A 7,964-nucleotide genomic window follows, 5' to 3' on the forward strand; every position below is an offset into this window, starting at 1 on the left:
ATATATGTATGATAATTACCAAATGGCATTGTGTGTTAAAAAACTAAGAAATTCATAATGAGTTTATCAACTTTCGTATGGGCAATTTGTGTGCAAAGCTAAGAAATTCATAATAAGTTTATGAATTTTCGTATGGGCACTTTGTGTGTAAAAACTAAGAAATTCATAATGAGTTTATGAATTTTCGTATAGGCACTTTGTGTGCAAAGCTAAGAAATTCATAATAAGTTTATGAATTTTCGTATGGGCACTTTGTGTGCAAAAACTAAGAAATTCATAATGAGTTTATGAATTTCCGTATGGGCACTGTGTCCAAAGCTAAGAAATTCATAATAAGTTAATGAATTTTCGTATGGGCACTTTGTGTGCAAAATTAAGAAATTCATAATAAGTATATGAATTTCCATATTGGTAGTGTGTGTTCAACCCACGTAAATTATAGTAATGTTGGGAAATGATTGTATTGAAACTACAAGTGTAAACTATAGAGTGTTTAATGAATTGAAAGAATTAATGGAAATTTGAATTTTCATGATATACTTGTGTTTAGATTTTGCTTATGATTATTTATGCCTCGCTAAGAAATTTCTTAGCGTGTGTTAATTTCACGCGTAGGTTTTAATACAAGCAGAGTAAGGAGATCATCAGACATCAAAGCAAGTGTCCTCGTCAGTACAGTAAGACATGCATGTCTACTTTTGATGTATTTAGTTGGCATGTAATATATTTAGTAAAAACGCTCTGAAAAGTATTTGATTTACCATGATGTAACATGATGAAATGTTTGAATATTATTTTTTGTTTATCTACATAAATTTAATGCATGTTTTATTATTATTAAATTAAAATGTTTTATAAAAAGAAAAAAAATTACTGGTTTTCAATTGAGGAACTGCTTTAAAAGTTATGTGACATTTGTATCTCGTGTATAAAAAGGTATACGAGAGATGGGTATTACAAGCCATAGTTCCAAGGTAAGGGCTTGAACCTTTTTCTTAATATATTTTCATCCTAAATACCCCCAAACAACATCATTTTGGAGAATCAAGCTTTGTATTTTTATTTTGCAAGAAAAAGAGGGTTTTCTTCTTCCAAGCCTTGAGGAAGGTGATTTCTAGCTGAATGAGGTTTATTTCAGATTTCTAAAATCAAGGAAGTATATTTTTAATACTTTGGAGTGCTAAGATTTCATAAATCTCAAGTATTTTCTATTATTTGTGTAGTTGTGTATGTTAGGGTTTAAATTTGATTTCAAGATTTAAGAACGCTTTATTTGTTATTAATTTGTTTTATGACACCTAGGGACCCTAGCTAACTCCGAAAAACTTCAATTCATGATTTAGAATCAAACTATGGCCTTTAGGATGATTTTAAAGTGTTTTCCAAGCCTAAAATACCCATTTCAGAGTCTGAGTATCGATATTGGATTAACATTGTTGATATTGGTTGAATCGAAGCAAAAATTAGGGTTTTCAGCAGGGAGAGTATCGATACTACCTGCAGTATTGATACTTTTTTTATAGTACTAATACTACGAGTACCAATACTCTGAGTACAATACCAATACTCTTCAACACCAAAAGATTCAAAATTTTGCTCGTCATAACCGAATGTGTATAGATTGCAATAAAATGTACAAATAAGCTTAGGGAGGGGTCCTAAATTATGAAATAACCCAAGTTTCCCTAGGTGGATTAAGTTACCAAATTACCCTTAGTGAGTAAGAAACCTTAAAAGTATCCTCAAAAGAGTGTGTATTGAATATTTATGAACGATGGATAGTTATGAAGGACATACTTGCAAGCGGGTTGTGTAGTATACGAATATGTGATAGAGAAGTTGTGTACCTTGTAAAATTATTAAATACCCATATGTTCCTAAATGAATTAGTTAATCTATGCTAGTAAGAGTTAAGGATGATCTATAATGGTGGAACTTAGTCTATGGGGACATAAATGACCAAATATACTAAGAAACACTCATAGGAGCAGGTTACAATAGATGTAACCATATTAGGAAAAAATGTCGAAGTATCTTCGATCAATGATGCATACGAATAGTTGGAACCAAGGATAGTTACGTGAGGAATCTGATAAGTGGTATGATGAATATGTCAGATTCGCTAGTAGCGAAAAGCATAAGCTTCGAGAATATCAGTGAACCCAAGACGAGTAAACTACTCTTTTAAATTCAAGAGGTTTTGAAAAAGTATGATAAGTTTGAATAGAGTACCGCTACTCAGAATTGACCCGATCCAATTCCGCCGATAATAAGTAAGCCTTTGCATAGCATTCTAGATGAGAGAAAGAGTAAGACAACAACCAATTTGATGTTGACTTCACTGTAGTGAGTCCAGCCATGTTAAGATGTACCCAGGTTACCTTAGTTTTCCTAATAGGGCATTATCAGTTCACGAGGCGCTTCAAGGGTTAACTAGGGAGCGAGACCCGAGCACTCACAAGGAGTGGGTTAGCAATATCATATTGTGTGGCCTTTGAGCCTTAGACATGTATGGGTAGTTACATCCGTTAAGTTTAGTTGGGTACGCTTTCGATTCACGTAAATTTTGGTTCTTATCCTTAGGGTGTTTCATATCCAAGGTTGATGGGGTGTTGCTCTGAGATGCATGTAAATTCCTCCAACCACACCACCAAACATTTCCCATGTCTGTTTGTGTCAATCATGCATGTGTAGTCACATCAGTTCAGTATGTTAGATATTTTCAAGTTGGTCTTGAAGGCTATGTGACACCGAGTCAATGCTTCAGTTTGTGTGGGAATTGTAATAATGTTATTTGACATCGGGTTCCCTTCAATGATCTATTTGATGGTTATGTAAGGACAAAGAGATCATTCAGTATGTTTTGTGGGAATTACATCGGTGCTATGTTACACTGGGGTTCCCTTATTAACTAGTTTTTTAGAGCTATGTGAGACTAGCTACTAGTCTGGTTTGCATTCAGATAATTCACAGTATGGCATGTTCGTATTTAGATAATGTGTAGCATGTTCTGTCATTAGGGTTAAAGACCCTTTAGAGGTGTACTCATGGTGAGACCCTTAACAGAGGATTAAGGAAAGCGTGAGACCCTTACATGAGTGATAGAGCAGTAAAGCCTTAGTTAGGTAGCACTTGATCTAGGTCATGTGTGTACCTAGTACTTAGTACCACATCTCATTATGTTTATGTTTATAAAATTCTTATGCTACTCTAGATTAGCGATATATTGATGGGCTTTGCAGGTTAGTAGCTTGGGCAGTTCACGGAGCACCGTCGCGGTAGGACTTCCATCATCACCGACATAATATTGTATTGTTGCTTTAGTGGGCATGTGTATTCATAGAACCTTCCTTATGTATTTGAGTTGGAAACTTGAAGATGTATTTTTTGTTTTAAAGTATATGTCAAGGAGCTTTGGTTTTGTACAATGTTTTTATATTAGTTATTTATGTTTTGTTATGATAACATTTAGTATGTTTAAAAAAAATAGGTTTTGAAAATCAGGGGTTGCCTCGGTAGCCCAAAGTGGAACTTTAGGCCCAAAGTGAAACTTTGGGCCCAATCAGGTTTAGGGTGTTACACATTACATGAACATGCCGATATGTAAGGTCATGAATATGCGAAAGTACATCAAAAAAACTTGAGATAGGCCTAGTGATGTGCTCAGAGAAATTTTACGTGCATCTCAAACAACATACCAGCCTATTTAGAACTTGATAGCTTCGGAGTAAGAACTGAAATTTTACATGCATTGGAACTTATAGCCCTACTCTATCTCGGATACTCTAGAATCAGGGTGAGGAGTAGAATTTTATGTACATCGGAAGCTAATATCCCAAACATATTCGAGCATTGGGGTACGATTCAGAATTTTACATGCATCGAATGTGTTCCTAATCAAAGATATTCGGATATCATAATATAGAAGTCAAACGCCATAATGCTAAAGTAACTCGGGTGACCCAATCGTTTCCTGAGCGTCACACAATGGTCAATCTTATGTTATCCTAACTCGCTTGATTTCTAGGTGCGTAATTAGTTACTTTAGTTGTTTCCACTTGTATTCAAATATAATAAGCTTATACGACCTCAAAACACCCAAATTCGAGCACCTAAACCAAAAGAACCAAATTGCCCAAAATATGACGATGGTGTCGATATTATGCCAACAGTTTTGATACTGACCTTTGGGTATCGATACTCACCCTGAGTATCGATACTGAAAATAAATTCTATGTTTGAGGAAAAACCTTCAGTATTGATACTCTTATGAGAGTATCAATACTCCTATAAGTGGGTATCGATAATACCTAGTAGCGATACCAAAAATGGCTTCGATGTTTTAAAAAAATACTACAATATCTATACTTCTATGGGAAATATCGATATTATACCCTTGGTATCGATACTCTTATGAGTATCGGTACCAAAAATAGCTACTGGAATCCTTAAATTACCTATGGTATTCATACCACCCCTCGAGTATCGAAACTGGACCAAGAGTATCGATACTCCTTGAGGGAGTATCTATATTACCCTCATAATTTTGCCTTTGATTTTACACTACTCGAAGATAAATATCGGTATTATTATTTCAATACTGATTGTAACACCCCCAACTCGGATCCGGGCCTGTATCCGACCCGGATCCGAGTCTGAGGCATCACATTGACTTTTCAAAACATTTACTTGTATAAAATAATGAGTAATTTAAAATTTTTATACATATAACTTATTCAAACATTTACAGAACCATTCAGAGCTTATACAATAAATTCTTTTGAATACATGCCAACTAGAACTTCATATATTAAAATACATATTATTCACCTTTCTTCTGATCTGACCTTTGGTAAGGAAACTGACCTGTCTTGCTCCACATTGCTCTTTACTCTTCTCACTTCTGTAACCTACGTGTGAAACAATCACACGCTAAGTCTATGACTTAGTGAGGCATTAAAGTATAAAAGTAACTCTAACTACTCAAACATGTATGTACATATCATCTCATGCTATCATACACAACAATATAATTTCCCATATAATCAACTGTACACATATACCCATTATTCATCATTTCCATCGTTAATCTTATTCTATAATCCATATTATTATCATTTATATCCTTTAATCATACCTTCTTATACCTAATCTTTTTATCAACATATGACTCCTTCAATTCATATACACATCATCATATCAATCATATAATACAGTTCATATCACCAAGAATCACACATAGCATCCCATAATCTTTATAATCCATTTTTCATAACATATCACTCCTACACATATCACGTACAATATATTATATTATTGCTTTATTAGCCCATGTATACTTTTGAGAACTTAAGGTATGTGAGTACATTGAGGTTGTGCATCACTACGCTGTCACCACAACTCGTATAAATGTCCCGAAGGACCTATCCAGAGGTCACAAAGACCCCGACAACTATCTAGAGGTCATAAAGAACCTCGGTAACTGTCCATAGGTCCCGAAGAACCTAGGTAAACTCTTCATATGTCTCGAAAGATAAAGGTAAACCCTCGACTCTTGGCATACAAACTATACCCCTAGCTCTCATATCACATAACATGGGCATTATAATTTATAACATTTCATATCACTTGTTCTTTCTCTTCTGTCATATACCACATGTATGTGTAAGCATATATTCCATATTATAAGTAATCACCTAGATTATTTCATATATCTTATATCATTCTCATTTTTTCACATATCACCTTGCTTATATCTCTTAAGCACTTAATCACTTGTCTCATAATTTCATATAGTCACGTATCACTTATCACATGGTTTACATATTATGATCATGTAATCATATCAAACATATTCACACACATAAGAATCACCTATTATATCTCATAGACACATCATTTCCATACCTTTATCACATAGTTCATATAACATTTCCTGCATATTCATGTCACATATTCACATGTGCATATAACTGTTCATATGATTTCATATTCATATGTTACTTATCTTATAACACTTCCCATATGTTCATATAACATGTATATCATTTTCATCTCTTTTCACATATGTTCTGGTATATCATAAATATCACATATGCACATAGATCATTTTCATATTCACATAGCACATACAAGAACAAATCAATTCATATAAACAAGCATACACACTCTCATATTAAACATAAGTTACTATTCATAAATTCATACGTAACACTACAGGAAATAGACTTGTCGCAAGTCTTATTTCCATCATATATCATATACTATCGAATATGCACTCACCTTGGCCTCACTAAATTTCAATCCACTTTTATGATTTCCTCTATTTCGATCGAATCTTAACTTGATACTCGTTCCGGAACTTGTTCATGTTCGAAATCTTTGAGTCAAGCATTCATGTATTAAGAATGAATAAGAGAAGAAAACATTTTCTCTTTTCCCACGTGATTTTCCTTATCTTATAAGGAAAATAAAAATCTTCCTTGTCAAATGACCCTTTTGCCCTTCAATTCATCTTATAATTACTAACAACTTTTATGATTTACTTCCAAATAAATCATTGAACTAATCCATAGTTCTACTCTAGTCACCAAATTCTGAAACTTTACAATTTGATCACTAACCTGGTATTGAGGATGTTACAAATCCCCCCTCCTTTAAATAAAATTCGTCCTCGAATTTTCACTGAACATATCAATAAGAACATATCTTCTAATGTCTCATGTTACCTCATTTACTTAATCTTTCATTCCTTTAATTCTTCAACTACCTTTTTCCCTTATATATTCATCTACTGTCACTTATCATATAAACAATAACTAGTATCTTTAATCCATTTATGTCTTTTCTCTCATTCCATTATGCATTTTCCTTTTACCATTTCTGAAATTTCATATAATGTAACTAATCACGTAGACAATAACATCCATTTTCATCACTAAACATCATAAATCCATCTCTAACTACCTTATAATAACCAAATTCGTTTTCCATCATCATTTAACCAAGAACACGACCTTAAATCTTCTTTAAATACAGTTCAACATACACTTTAAATAATCTTTTCACATCACCCTGCACACTTTTCTTACTTATATATCAAAATTGTCATCTACACTTCCATATAACTTTTATCGTATCTGATCCTTTAACTCAATCCCTTTCATTTCTTTATTCCCTTATTCTTTTATTTATTCCTTATACACAAATCATATATTCCCTTTCATGTTCTCATACTCTTGTCCTATCACCGATACTCATCTCTGTGTACCAATCTTCATTGTATCCTCATAACATTAGATTGGATCCTCATAACTTTGGTAACCCCATTTATTTATATAAAACTTCCTTCTTTATCATTTCTTATACTTCCATTACATTCCCATCATATATTCTTGTTAGCCAACGCTAACTTTTTTCATCTTAACTGCAAATCCTTATCATATAAACACTCTTGCTTATATACAATGTTATCCCTTCGTTTCGAACTCATAAGCTCTGACTTATACATCTTATACGCTTGTCACTGATACACTTATTCTTGAACTCTTCTACCAAATCTCACTAAATGATCTTTATGGTGACACTGGTTCACCATATTCTATCTTATCCAAGGAATAATAAAAATACTTCACATCACTTTTCTGATTCAAAACTAGGAAAATCTTCTATCACTATTCTAATATGATTTCAACTTTCTGAAACAACCTTTAATCTTATAAGACACCTTCTGAGATTTTTGCTCTTCATCATGCCTGGCCAGGGCAAGTGAATTGTTATCACCATCAGATGTGTCAGCTATCGATTTACTTTACTTTGACAATTTCTATAATCAATTCTTACTATATCATACAAATCTTATTCTATTAGCAAGACAGCATACTCCTTACATTATCAGATCATAAATTTTCACTTTTAATTGGCATGTACACATTTTTAAACCTCATTTGACTTCGATTTAAGCC

The sequence above is a fragment of the Hibiscus syriacus genome, unplaced genomic scaffold (genome assembly GCF_006381635.1).
Source record: "Hibiscus syriacus cultivar Baekdansim isolate YM2019G1 unplaced genomic scaffold, ASM638163v2 tig00110945_pilon, whole genome shotgun sequence".
NCBI lineage: Eukaryota > Viridiplantae > Streptophyta > Magnoliopsida > Malvales > Malvaceae > Hibiscus > Hibiscus syriacus.